The sequence below is a fragment of the Macaca mulatta genome, chromosome 17, assembly GCF_049350105.2.
Source record: "Macaca mulatta isolate MMU2019108-1 chromosome 17, T2T-MMU8v2.0, whole genome shotgun sequence".
Classification (NCBI taxonomy): Eukaryota; Metazoa; Chordata; class Mammalia; order Primates; family Cercopithecidae; genus Macaca; species Macaca mulatta.
The window spans coordinates 4741719-4756315 of record NC_133422.1 but is presented as its reverse complement, the minus strand read 5'-3'; the positions used below and the strand labels follow the sequence as shown (position 1 = coordinate 4756315).

The 14597-nt window shown below is 48.6% G+C and overlaps 1 protein-coding gene across 4 annotated transcripts in view; it reads right to left on the bottom strand.

Annotated features, from left to right (window-relative positions):
* SPATA13 (spermatogenesis associated 13) overlaps positions 1 to 11890 on the bottom strand; it is a 153092-nt gene extending 141202 nt beyond the window's left edge. For all 4 annotated transcript variants that reach the window (XM_028837286.2, XM_077974273.1, XM_077974272.1 and 1 more), the window contains exon 1: positions 11677 to 11890. The gene's annotated coding sequence lies outside the window, so the exon portion shown is untranslated. The remainder of the gene's footprint in view (positions 1 to 11676) is intronic.
* Between the last annotated feature and the right edge of the window lie 2707 nt (positions 11891 to 14597).

The window sequence follows — 14597 nt, the reverse complement described above, 5'->3', positions numbered from 1 at the left end:
CTAGGACTAGGGCAGAGTTCTTAGACTTGATACCAAAAGCATCATCCATTAAAGGAAAAACTGATAAACTGGACCTCATCAAAATTAAAAACTCTCATTCTGCAAAGGACCTTGCTAAATGGCTGAAAAGCCAAGCCACTGATTCAGAAAACATTTGCAAGCCACATGTCTGAAAGAGTGTTAGTATCATCGGAGAATAACACTGGGTGAAAAAAGCCACTCCTAAACATTCCAGTTTTAAAATATTTTTGAAAGGACAAAATTATACAGAGAATAAAGCAGTGGCTCTCAGGGAGAAAGGCAGGGGTGGGGCAGAGGAGAGCAGGTGTGGCTACAGTGAGCGCATATGGACAAGCACACAAGTGTGTAGTGACTGGAAATTTCTGCATCTTGACCAAATCAATGTCAAGATCCTAGGTCCCACTATTGTAGTACAGTCTTTCAAGACATCATCATTGGGAGAATCTGAGTAATCCCACCGAATGATCTCAAAATGAAAAGTTAGATTTAAAACACTGATAAACAAGAGTTTTGAGGTATTTGCTGATACAATTAGATACTGCCTTAACTTTCAAATCCCTATGCTTTTCTTAGGCCAACCAGCTCTGCTTCTTCTGTGTCAGATGCTGACTTTCCCAACATTCCTCTAGCTAAGCAAACCCAACTACGCACCAAAGCTTTGTTATTCATATAACCAATCACTAGGATTGGGTATGCCATTAATCTGCAAGTTCAAAATTAGCTTACAGGCCTTTTCTTGAATAGCCAACCCTCACCACTGATACAAGGACAAATGCAGACATCTGTCGGAACATGTGGAAATCTGCACAGCTGACCCAGTCGGGCACCAGCAAGCACACGTGTCCACCTCCTTGTTGGGCGATTTGTAATTATCAGTCCTCTACGCTGTTCCCTACACCCATCCTTGTGGCACTCCCACTGTCATCTGCAGGGCACTGTAGGTGGGAGAGAAGTAGGACGTGGCTACTGTCATTCATTACAAAACCACATGTGAGACACGTGTGATGGCATCGGCATTCCCAGCACCGATTCTCCTCACTAGACCCTCTCCATGGAAGCGGCAGGTGTCAGATCTGACCTGAATGTTCTGGGACGAGGGTCACGACTTCACCATCTTCCTTCGTCTCCTGCAAAACAACAGCGCTGAACACATGAGGCAGTGATGGGCACTGCTTTCCAAGTGCCTCATGCTCAGATGGCACCACAGCCATTTCCTGGGGATCTAAAACCACCCAGCTCTAGTGAGCAGTTGGGGGCTGTTGAACGTCTCACTCGTTTGATGCTGCAGGGTTCTTCGAATGGGGAAATATATTCCATGCAAATTCTCTTCCTTCTGTAAACTCATCACTGCAGGGTTCAGAGAGAATGAGCATGGAGGACTGTGTTCCATGCTTGTTCTTTCTGAATCCCGCACTGATGAGTTTACAGAGGGAAGGGAATAACCATGCAAGTGTAACTGGCCACCGGACATTCCAGTTCTTTTTCAAACAATCCCATCAAAGAACACTCTTCTGTTTCCAAGAACGAATCATACAAACCTATGCTTCTCGGAGTTGCTGCTGTTTGTAAATTGTCTCTCAATGACTAAAAAGTGCGTCCAGGTCTTTCAGTGGACCTGCGAGTCCACCCAGACAGGGCGGCTGTCCCAGTTCTGGGGAACACGGCCCAGGAACCCTCTTGCTGAACCAGTCTCCTTGCACAATGATCTTTTGACGCCAGACTGATGGGCAGAGATAGCCATTATCTTCACCTCAGGAGAAAGGTGTTCCAATTCACACAGTGTTCTTCAAAAGCCTCAACCTGACGACAACAGATGCACTCTGCAGAGGGGAGGGCGTTTCCACAGGAGACTTTCCACGAAAGCCTAGAAAGTAGCACCTCTTGCTGACGACAGACAATTCCTTCTTCATTCAGAGAGTCCTCGTCCCAGAATGAGAGAGAAACTGAAGGAGATGAGTAGTGTCCACCCACAAAAATTTTAAAAGGCTACTAGATTCCTATGGTAGGACATCAACAAAAATATAGTCATCCACTTGGACGATTCCAGCTCAGCAGTTGAACATGCACCGAAACAGAATAAGCCAGTATGCTTTAGAATAATTATTGTGTGGGGTTTGATTTCATTAATCACAGCAGGCTTAGAAGTAGCCCTCAGGAAGCCAATACGATCAAGTTACTTCCGAGATGCTAGTGTGGAAATTTAAGGAACTATGCTACCAAATCAGACATACTGAGGCAGTGGCTGGAGCATGATTTGACCTATCCCCCTGCACACATTTGAGGCCTAACGTGGTAAACCGAAGACAGGACTTTGTGCTGCCAAACCATTCTCACTCTGTGTACTGCCTGAAGCTATCTGGTTTGGGACTCTCCAGGGGTGAGAACTTTGTACGAACAGATCACATTTAAAATAAGGATGAGACAAAGCACGGAGAGTTCTTGCTTTCTCCTCCAAGACAATCTCTGTATCAGAAGGGAGGTGTTCATGGCACAGAAGTGCTCATGGCCTGAGTATTTTTCGGATTGCCGAGTGGAGTCTGCAGGCAGAGCAGCCAGGCAGGAGAGGACAGCGGGGACTCACTGAGCCACCCGAAACCTCTGGAAGCAGAAGACTTGAGACTGAGAAGAAAGGTCTACAGGAGGTTACCTTCTTCCCTCACCTCCCATTCTGCAGAGAGCCTGAGTGAGAGGAGAGAGACTAGAAGAGGAGGAAAGAATTGAGTTCCCGCTGAGAAGTGACACTGGGTACCTGTGCCAGACCCCCATCTTGATGCTCCTGGAGCCACATGACCTCCGGAAGGGAAGTTATAGGACAGGCTGCTGGTCCCAACTCATTTCCAGGGCAGAGTCTGGAGAAGGTGTCTGCCTTTGAGCTGTTTATCTCAATGCCGGTCAGTGAGGACAGCAGTCAGAAATACAACAAAGAGAACCCAGACTGATTCTGAAATCAGTCTACTCACACCTTACGACTTGCCGTGAAAAAATAAAATGATCAAAAGAAGCTGCCACTTTCCTTACCCAGAATCCCACTGTTTAATTTACAGTGAGGCCAGGAGTCCAAGACTCAACTCAAGGGGAGTTTTCCGGGGTTAATCCCTCACTCCACATCAGCCTGGTATAATACCATTCTTGTTCCATCACATTCCAACCACAGGCCACGCAGAGACCCCAAGGCCAGGCGAATCCTAACTTGGTAACACAAGCAGGCTCTTTAGTAAGCCGAGCCCAGCAGGTTAGTCTGGGGATTTTAGATTTGTTTTAGAAAAGTTAAACGGTATTGAATCTGATAGAAAATCTAAAAAAGAAAAGAAAACAAGAAAGAAGAAAAGTCAAAGGGAGAAAGCAGGTCTGGTGGATGGCAAAACATTCCATTTAAAGAATACTGTGTGGGCTTTTTTTTTTTTAAGTATATTTTGAATTATTTAACTTCAAATATTTTTAATTAAAATGGATTTTTAACTTTCCTCATTTGAATATATAACACTTTTGAATATCACGGAAGTTGCAGATATTAATATATGCCCTTCCTTCTTTCTCGTTTTGAATGAGGGCTGGAGGGATGTTATTTCAGAAGGAGGCATGGAACATTTAAGCCAGGGCAACTCCTTTGAAGGCCTGTATTTCTAAACCCTATTCAGTCCGTGGGTAACCGAGTGACAATGGTAAGATCACACAATGGAGGCTGGTCTTTACCATCATACTGGGCTGCTTGTGTGCTGCCACATAAAACTTTCCCCAGCGGCACAGTTCTGCTTAGTGATTTAGCAGCAGAAAAAAATATAGTGACTCAATTATTTCCATTTGCAACAAACACTGAAATATACTCGGGCCAATTTAACAGTAAACGGTTACTTGCAAGCTGGCAGGGCAAAACAAAACCAAAAACATAATCTGTCTTTTTCACAGAAAGAGAACAAATCATAAACTCGAGATATGAATTCACATATTTCTCATGTATGTAATTAATTCAACCACCCTACGAGGACTGATTCTGAAGTGTAAGAAATTAGAAACCGATAAAAATTAAACTGGATCCCAGGCTTCACTCCAAGGGCACCGGCTATGGGTCACTTACTCAAGTCTTAACAGTCCTGGGTAAACTCAGTTTTAATAACTTGTCGGCATATTTTAGGATAATTGCTGCATGGGGTTTGATTTAATTAATCTCAGCAGGGTTCATAGAAGGCTCACGAAGTCGACATGAAAAATGTCCTTCAGATGTTATATTATTAAAAGTTGAATAATTACATCACAAAGAGGCAGAAATAGAGAAGGCTACCATTATAAATTAAGACCAAAAAAAAACACACCCTACTTTGCCCAAGCTGACAGAGAGAGAAACATGTTTGTATCTCCACAGTAGGAAAAGGGATAAAACTGCGAGCTCAGTGTCAGGGCTGATGCAGTTGCTCAACATTTGCTAAATGAATAAAACAATGAATGAAGGCAGAGTGAATATGCACGATGGGATACGAAATACAAAAAGATCATACACTCTTTCCAATAATGTTTAGAAATACATAGTTTATAACAATGAAATTTAGATCCTAGAAGACACATCACTTGCCACAGCAAGGCCAAGTCTAGAGATGGAGTGAGTGAGTGAGTGAGTGAGTGTGTGTGTGTGTGTGTGTATGTAAACTGGCACTTGGGTACAACTGATTGGTTGGAGAAGGTACGAAATCCTAGGGCACTCAATTCACGTAACATTCCCATTCACACACAAGTGTTGGTACTTCACGATTTTACAATCTGGCTGTTCAGAACTCAAAACTTGTACTGCTGAGAGGTGAGGAAAATGGTGCCAGGTGCTGGGGAGGTTGGCCTGTGGGCCCTGTGTTCTCTGTTGGCAGCATCATCTTCTGTGTTTCTGCCTGGGATTAGCTTACAGAATGAGCTGTGGACATCCACCGCACTGGAGCTGTTTTACTTCCCAACTCTCAGACCAAAGGAGAGGACCACCACCACGTCGAAACTGGCACACGTTCAACACTGAACGAGCATTCATTACACAACCGACACAGTGCCACCACCACCTTCTCCTATCGCAGGACCATCACAGCCTCCACCACCAGAGAGACACACACAAAGCACTTCCTGTGTGATGGCCAGGACACTCCTCTGGCATTTTACAAGGACCAATTCATGGAATCCTCACCTATGACGGTGCTTCCCAAACTTGACTACGCCTGAGAAGCTTTCAAAAATGTCAATGCATAGGTCATACCCCAAACCAATCATAACATTTGGGTGCGGGAGGAGGAACCAATGTTTTGAAAGGCCCTCTGGTAACTCAAACATGCAGCAAAGGTTTCGAACCCCTGAGAGACGGGAACTGCTACGATCTGAACGTATGTGTCCCTCCAAAATTTTGATGTTGAAAGTTAAACCTCAAGGTGATGATGTGAAGAAGTGGGTCCTTCTGGAAGTGACTAAATCATAAGGGCTCCCTTCTCGTGAATGAGATTAATGCCGTCATAAAAGAGGATTACCGTTCTCTGCAAACACTGTGAGGCGGTGATGGAGAGGAGCTGTTCAGAGCCGCCAGGAAGCACACGCTCTAAAACAGTGGCTTTCAAATATTTCTGTGCTTGAAAAACACGTAGAAGGCGCGTTAAAATACAGACTGCTGGCTGCCCCCCTACAGAAGCTCTCATTTAATAGGTCTGGCGGAAGCCCTAGAATTTACTTTTCTAACAAACCCCCAAGTGTTGCTGAAGCTAGAACCATGCCCTGGGCACACAGACTCAGTCATGACTGACGCGCTTGGGGCTATAGCGACACAAGATTCTCGAGGGTCCCTCGAGTCACCAAGCGGGAGCCCATGTCCTCACCTCTGCTTACGCTGTCCCCCAGGGCTAGAAGGTTTTCCTCTGTCAGCTCCTTCCCTACTTGCTCACTCCTCTGTTAGAATTCAGCCCACACTGGACTCAGCTCCTCCTCCAGGAAGCCTTCCTGGATCTTTGAACTCTCAGCTTCTCCCCTAACTGACTGCCACACTCACTGCTTCTCACTGCTTTGCTTTTACATATGGGCCTCTCCCTCTAGACAAGAATATGAGCCTTTTCATGAAAATAGGGACTGTTTCTGATCCATCTCTCCATCTTCAGCATCTAATACACAAACCACAGTATTACATGTACATTTACACTTACAAACGAGCATGAAGTATCATCAGTGTTACACTTGGGATAGCAGAATCTACAAATCCACGTAAATCCCTGATGAATCTGAGAAAGACTTTTACGCGTCACAGAAGAGCACTCCAGCCCCCAGGCAGGGTGGAAGTGGAGCACATTTCTGAATCAGAGCCTATTTTTGTTTTAGCTACAGAGTCACAACACACAACCCGGATGTGTTTAGAAGTACATGTGCAAGTTGTTTAGGACTCAGGGCACATTTACCTATCTCTACATCACCCATGGTGACTAACAGCTAGGGCCTGAGCTCAGAACCCAGTGTAACGAGACTGGATTGTCACACCGACACTCAAGCACAATGGACTGCTCACTGCTCCTATCACACAGAGCAACATTTTCTGCAGAAGAGTGTGATCAGCGTTCCGATCAGCAGTACCACAAACCCATCGCACTGCCAGCCTCCTGCCCCCACTGGAATAAGACAATCAAAGCCTGCTCTCTCCTCGCACCTGTCCCAGACAGTGGGTGAAGATGCCCCCTCTCCTGCCGTGAAAGTTGGGGTGGGATGGGTGGGGGTGCAACTGGGAAGGGCTGAGAGAGGAGAGGAGGGCAGGAGACTGGGTGGCCCAGGAACCCAAAAGGCAGCTCGCCTCCCTCCACTGAAACTCTCCAGTCTGGCCATTTCGGACCTGTGCTCCACTTTTCTCTAAGCAGAGCGTGCCAGTCTTAGGAAACAAAGCCCGCTCCGGTGTGAGTGGGGGTGGACGGGAAAGGCTGGCCCCTCCCCTCTCCGGGACTGGACAGGTAGAGTCCTCTAGGAGGGTACAGATGGCTGCTGGTGGGTCTTCAGGGCAGACCTGGCATGCTGGGGCGGGAGACAGTCTGAGGCAGGCCCAGGATCACTCAAGTGACAATGTCTGTGCTCTCATGATGCCACAAAGACGAGGGCAGCCCTGCTTCAGGGAAATGGGTGGAAGTGATGGCTCGCCAAGAAGTCAGGTCCTTTAAGGTCCTGGCTCACTGAAGCAACAGCCCCATTTCCGAGATGCTGGGACATGATGACCACAGGACGGTCATTACCTGTGTCCACCAAAGCTGACATCCTGACCACAGCACGTGGCCACAACCACAGACGTACACGGGAAACACAGACACCATTCTCCTTGCATTCTGCGATGTTGCCACAGCTCCCCAGGGTTCTCGCAGGCACGGAGGGCATCGTTCACAATCCCGAAGTGAGAGCGAGGGCTGGACTGGGAACTCCGCTGAGCCCTCAGGCTCATGTCCCTTGGTCCCCTGGTCTCTCCTCTCCAGCTTCACCCTCAGCTCAGTATGCAGGAGCCATCCATGTCGTGAAAGGTTCTGCGGTGCCCATTCTGCCTCAGGGAGGTACAGGTTACAGGGAAGACAGACACACCGAGGGATGCACGTGGATCTCCTGAGCCAAGAAGCCCGGGGTCCAGTCTCAGTCTTGCCGCTTACTACAGGGCTCTGGCCATGACAGCTTCCCTGAACCTCCATCTCATTTAGGGAGCACTGAAATTTAACTTGCTCCTCAGTTATAACCATCGTCACCTAAACCACAGAACAGAGGACACCTCGTGTAATACTCCCTCCCTTCTCCCCAGGACGGCACCTGATCACCCATCTCAGCCTAGCAGGGAGGGGTGAAGCCATCACATAGGATGCCTACCTCAGGGCATCAGGGTTTCATTCTGTTCAGACAGGCTGATACGGAGGAGGTGAGCATCACAATTCAGCAACACCCTGTAGGTTCCCTGGGGGAGCCAGCAGAGGCATTAAACAGGGAGGGAGCAGAGGCAGGAGCAAGCGGGCTCAGTAGGAGTCCAGAGAATGGTGTGGGTACAGCAGAGGCCAACAGAAAAACAGCAACCTACTCCATGCTCCCCCTTTACTGTTCTTTTATTTGTGATGCAAAGATGAAGAAAATCAGGTAAGCACTTTGTACCAACGCATTTCTCTCCACAAATGTAAAATACAATGAAACATTCCAGGTACTGATTTTCAAATTGCCATGTATTATATGGTTTCCCTCAAGAAAACCACGTACGTTTGGTGTTCCTTCCTGGTGTTTTAGAAGTAACAATGACAGTTCCTTCTAAAACATTTTAATTTATACTACTGTGATGTTATGATCCCATTTATGCTATCATGTCTCATAAGCAAACATTTCTTCAATGTTTAGTTTTCAGACAAAAAAGAAAGGAAAGCAATGATAAGTTCCCCTTCTAAGCAAATCCTTCCAATGCCTCTTAGCTCAGGGGAAAGGACGGGGAAGGAAACTTCGTTGCTTTCAGCAGCAAATAGAGAGGTTACCCCACCAAGCTATAGGGCCAGGCATTGAGCCCTGAACCAGGGAGGCCTTAGAGCCAACTCTGTCCTGCTGCTTTCCCTTGAATATGCCATTTTATTTCCCTGGACCACGGTTTCCTTGGCTGCAGAATTTATAAGGTCCCTTTCAGCTATCAAGGTGCATGCTCTGCTTCAGTGTCTGTAAAGCAGAAATACTACTTGCCTCCAACTCTTAGGAAGGGAAAGACTAACAAAGAAATGTTTGGACAAGGCTTTAATATTACATAATGAAATGGATATAAATAAGACTCGCACAGTCACACAGCTAACAGACACCACAAAGATCTGTCCAGCTAAAGTGAAATGGAACTCTCAATGCACGGGAGGAGACAGCTGGGAATGGTCTTTTTTTTTTTTTTTTTAAACTTTATCTTTTTAGAGACAGAGTCTCTCGTTCTGTCACCCAGGCTGGAGTGCAGTGGCAAAATCATAGCTCGCTGCAGTCTCAACCTCCCAGGCTCAACAGATCCTCTCACCCCAGCCTCCTGAGTACTTGGGACCATCACAACCAGCTGATTTCTTGTTTTTATTCTTTAGAGATGGGGTCTTGCTATGCTGCCCAAGCTGATCTCAAACTACTGGGCTCAAGCAATCCTCCTACCTCGGCCTCCCAAAATGCTGGGGATTACAGGCATGAGCCACTGTGCCCAGCCAGGTCATTTTTATGCCACTTTCTTCAGGGTTTCCTGTGCCTAAGAGGGAAAGTAGGCTGATAGCATGGATGAGCTGACAGCCCAGGCACTCGCCCCAGGCTTTCTGAGACATCCAGCATTAAGTTTTCTCCATGCACTGTCCTACAAGTATAGAATGTGTGTCCTCCACTGGTGTACATTGCAGACTAAATAAAACATGTCAAATAACAATCTCCTTTCCAACGCTAAACTCCAGGCATATCTGAGTTCAAGAGGTCACCCAGCAGGGAAGCTTCACTGTCTGGTGAGAAGAGGGCCTCCACTGCTGGGCAGTGGCAAGAAGGCATGCCCGTTACCTCCTCTGAGCCTCCCTTTTCTCATCTGTCAAATGGGGACAGTAGTAGATCCTTCATTACAGGGATGTGTGGAGGATTTTAAATGAGTACTGATGCACGTTAAACCCTCGGAACAGTGCTTGGCACACACCCAGAGTTTGGTAAACGCTACCTGATGTCAATATTGACGTTATTTAAGAACTGTGTAGAGGATACGACTTCTATAAGAAAATAATCAGGCAGAAGCAGTGGCAGAAGGGAGGGTCCTGAAATCCAGAGTCCTCCTGCAGAAATGCAGCTGCTGCTCCTCGCCTCTGACACTTGCAGAGATTCGGAGAGAAAGCCGTCTGCAAGGTGACAGAGGGCGGACTGGAAGGAACACAAGGAATCCAGGGATACTGATGGAGCATGCAAAACCGCAGCAGAAGGCACCGAGGCAAGGTGTGCCCTGCGGGCGGGGCAGGCTGTGGGTTGGCAGAGTGCCCGCGAGGGAGAAGTAGGGCAAAGGGAAGAAAGCACCTGTGGGAGAAACACGGGGAAACAAGGAAGAAACCGGCACATGCACAGGAGCACAAATAAGGAAGGAGATGGGAGAACTGGGTGGAGGCAGATGGCAAACGTGGGGGCCAAGGGAGGTAGATGAGAATTAGGATACGGGATACGAAGACAAGGCCGCACGAAACTCTAAAGGATGAGGCCGGGCGCGGTGGCTCAAGCCTGTAATCCCAGCACTTTGGGAGGCCGAGGCGGGCGGATCACAAGGTCAGGAGATCGAGACCACAGTGAAACCCCGTCTCTACTAAAAATACAAAAAATTAGCCGGGCGCGGTGGCGGGCGCCTGTAGTCCTAGCTACTCAGGAGGCTGAGGCAGGAGAATGGCGTGAACCCAGGAGGCGGAGCTTGCAGTGAGCCGAGATCGCGCCACTGCACTCCAGCCTGGGCAACAGCGTGAGACTCCGTCTCAAAAAAAAAAAAAAAAAAAAGAAACTCTAAAGGATGGGAGGAGGGCAGAGAACAGGGAGGGTGCATGACTTAACAGGCACCCCGATAATAATGCAGTGAGGAAGTTTGCAAGATGGGGGAGAGGGGCATTAGGAAAAAAAGAAGAATTTACTGGGAAAGGTGGAAAAAGAAAAGGAGTGAGATTTCTGCGCCTGTTAGCAAGGGGAATAAAGGAGAGCAAATCGCTGGCAGACCAGGAAGGGTTCACAGGGAAGAAAACACGAGGCGGCAAAAAACTAAGGGGGGTACAGAGAAAACCCTGGCGGGGGAAGGTGCATAACATAAGGCTATGGGAAGCCATGGGAACAAGGGCTGAATAAATTCACAGTATTATTCTATCTATTCCTATGCAATGCTGGGAAGCAAATGACCTACCGGGTTTTGTTTGCTGGCTTTGGTTTGGTTTTCCTGCACTTGGAGGGAGGGGAAATTTGCTCAAGCTCTGTAACCTTGCAGTCAGATGGGTGGCCCAGCCCAAGTCACCCGAGCTCCCCCTGACGCTGGCAGCAGCGCCGGCTTCTACCTGCCTGGGGCTGGAGTACCAATTCCCCACCTCCAGCACAGAACGGGACCAAACCAATTCCGCCAATGCACTCCCTGCAGTCCACAGACGACGGGCACCAGGTCCCAAAATCTTTTCCCTGGAATGAGACTCCGCTGGTACCAAGAGAAACTTGCTTTCTAAACTAAGCTCTCCAACCGCTTCGCTCCGGGTTCCCGGAGGCACCAGCCACGCCAGCCGAAGGAGCAGAGTGTTACAGGGCTCCGCCGCGCCAGGCTCCCCAGACTCTGCCACCCCCACGGCCGCCCCCGCAGGCCAGGCCCCGCGAGCTGGGAGCGCGGGGTGAAGTTACAAGGCGACCTCCCTGCAGGTGTCCGGCTGGAAACGGCCTTTTGCAAGAACAGCACGTGCACGTCCTCCCAAAGGCGATGGTGCCGGGCGGCCCAGAGGGCGCAGAGCCACCGCCGGGCAGGGAGCGGGCGCACGGACCTAACAGGTGAGCACCCGGCAGCCTCTACCAGCGGCGGAAGCAGAGGCGAAGGAGCTGGGAGCTGGACATCCCGAAGTCCCGAGGCAGTCCACTGGGTGGGACTCAAGTCCTCCCGGGATTCTACCTAACAGCCCGTGCCCGCGCCTGCCCGGCAGAGCCGCGCGCCCGATGCCGTCTTACCTCCAGCGGCGCCGCTTGGCAGAGCCTCAAAAGTCAGCGTGTCCAACACGTCCCTGCCCTCAGAGCCACCTCCGGTGCCGGCGGAGCCCCGGGGTCGCCACGCTCTCGGAGGAGCCTGGGCTCCAGTGCGCGCCCTCGGAGCTAGCGGCGGGCACGGCGGCCGCGGGAGAAAGCGCAACGCAGACTCTCCCGCGCCACGGCGGCACACTCCGCCAAGCCACGCCCCAGCCCCGCTCCCCACCAGGCCACGCCCCAGACCCCGCTCCCCACCAGGCCACGCCCCAGACCCCGCTCCCCACCAGGCCACGCCCCAGCCCCCGCTCCCCACCAGGCCACGCCCCCAGCCCAGCTCCCCACCAGGCCACGCCCCCACCCAGGTTCCCTCCCCAGGCCACGCCCCCAGCCCGGCACTTCCCCCGCCCCCATATCAAGCCACGCCCCCGGTCTAGCTCACTCCCTCGGGCCAAACCCTCGGCCCAACCACGCCCTCGACCACGCCCCCACACTACCAACCACAGCCGGGGGCCCCCCACCCATCAAAAACAGTTCCCCGGCCAGGCATGGTGGCTCACGCCTATAATCCCAGCACTTCTGGAGGCCGAGGCGGGCGGATCACCTGAGGTCAGCAATTTGAGAACAGCTTGGCCAACATGGTGAAACCCCGTCTGTACTAAAAATACAAAAATTAACCGGGCATGGTGACAGGCGCCTGTGATCCCAGCTACTCAGGAGGCTGAGGCAGGAGAATTGCTTGAACCCGAGAGGCGGAGGTTGCGGTGAGCCGAGATCGCGCCACTGCACTCCAGCCTGGACGACAGAGCGAGACCCCGATTTAAAAAAAAGAAACAAACAAAAACAGTTCCCTCAGCCACCAGCCAGCCCCCACCCCCCAGGGCGGGAGGAGGAGTCTCATCTCCCGGGCAACCGTGCCCCACTGCCCACTGCCTCACCTCTGCCTGGGCCAGAAGTTCACTCCTTGTGAAAGGAAAACGCAGGGTAAGGATTTTTAAGTCTACACGTTTCCCAGGGCCTAGGGCAAGTCTTGAGTAGACTGTTTCAGTAAACCGACTCAAAGGCCTGTCACCTTTCTTGTGAGGCTCAAGGCCTAATCATTAATTGACATGAAAACCACAGAAGAGACGCAAACCCTTCTGTGCTGGGATCTGTGCCCCAGTGCTCCATGTTCCCTGATAGGCAGCTAATGGAATTCATCAAATAAATACATGCTTTCTACAAATGTAGTTTTTTAGAAGATTCATTTAGTGGCTAGCACTATTATCTATAAATGTCTATTTTCTTTTATAATCAAAGAACAATACCCACAATCTGTAAACTAAAAAACATTAAAAAATTATATTGCCCAATGAAAAGTGAAAATTGATTTTATGTATGCTTTTTAAATTATTGAGAAAACTCTGTATGATACTGTAATGGTGGCTTCATGTCATTATGCATTTGTCAAAACTCAGAATTTACAGCATGTGGTGTGAGCCTCCTGTAAGCCATGGGGTTAGTTCATCTTAATGTACTAACACGGGCCCATCAATCATAACAAATGTGCCACTCGAATGTAAGATGTCAGTACAAGCAGTTGTGCTTGGAGGGAGGGGCGTGAGGGAGTGCATCAGAACTCCGTGTACTTTCCATTCCTGCTTTCTAAACCTCAAACTGCTCTAAAAATAGTCTATTAATTAAAACACACACCAAGATTAATGGTAATTATCTGTGGGTGGTAGAAATACGGGCAAATTTTATTTAATTCTTTGAATTATTATTGAAATTACTCAAAGTTTTAACAACGACTGTGTATTTTTAAAGCTGAAAAAACATAAAAACCAAACCTTGGAAAATTTTAGAAACACAGTATGAGAGACTAATATTATTGGCTATTCCATTTTATTTCTACTCTATAAAAAATCTGCACGAAGCATTCACAAATGCCAAAATGAAATCTATATTAGTATTATTTAAAAAGACTATCATGGTCTAAATTGAGGCGTTTTTATCTCTTTAGAATTAGCACAATTCTGAGGAGAAGATTTTGATTTTTCTTTAAGAAAACAATTGTATTTCAAAAGGTTATTTCTGCCTACTTGGAAACCACTATTAATATTTACATGCAACACTTTTTTATAGTGAAGAAAACACTGTATTTGAAATTATATCCTTGAGAAACAGGCCTGGCCCTCAGATGAATGGATTTCTGTGGAGTGATACCGACTAGACCTGAAGACCCCCACATCCTTGAGGCCCTGTACAAGCCCTGGCTCAGTGCTGAACGTTGCCGAGTCTCAGCTTCCTCGTCAGTGAGCAGGTGACAGTGGCACCTCACGCTGCATTGGGTGGAGAATTAGAACTTTAGCCCACGTGAGACTCTTGGTATCAACTTAGCACATACAGGTGCTTGCTGATTGTTTGTTAGTGTCTTTTAAAAAATATTTTTTTCAAGGTTTCAGTGAAAACCTTTTGAGCGCCTGGGATAAAAGATCTATCTGGGTTCAGATTATCAATCTGTTGTTAAAGGCAGGCAGGATGGTTCAAGAGGAAATTCATTGATCTGACATGGAGAGGCGGCACACTCCAACCTGGCTGTAACCAGCTGTGTTCATCACGGGAGTAAATCACCAACCCACGCTTATTTTCCCTTTTCCAGTCTGTTAGGTCAGAGATTAGGACAAGCAATAGCTAAATTTCCTTCCGTTTCTATCATTCCTGCGGGAATCACAATGTAGCCTCTGTGTAAAAGCCTAGGTCTCGCGCGGTGGCTTTCTGTCCACACGGTCGCCGTCACTCACAGCCTCGCACACAAGGCCAGCATCTGCATTCTCTTGTCCCCGCAAGTGGTTCGGAACCTCCAAACGTCGGTGACCTTTTTTCTTGTCTGCTGATCTTTTGGTACTCAAGACTCTAACTGGATCCTA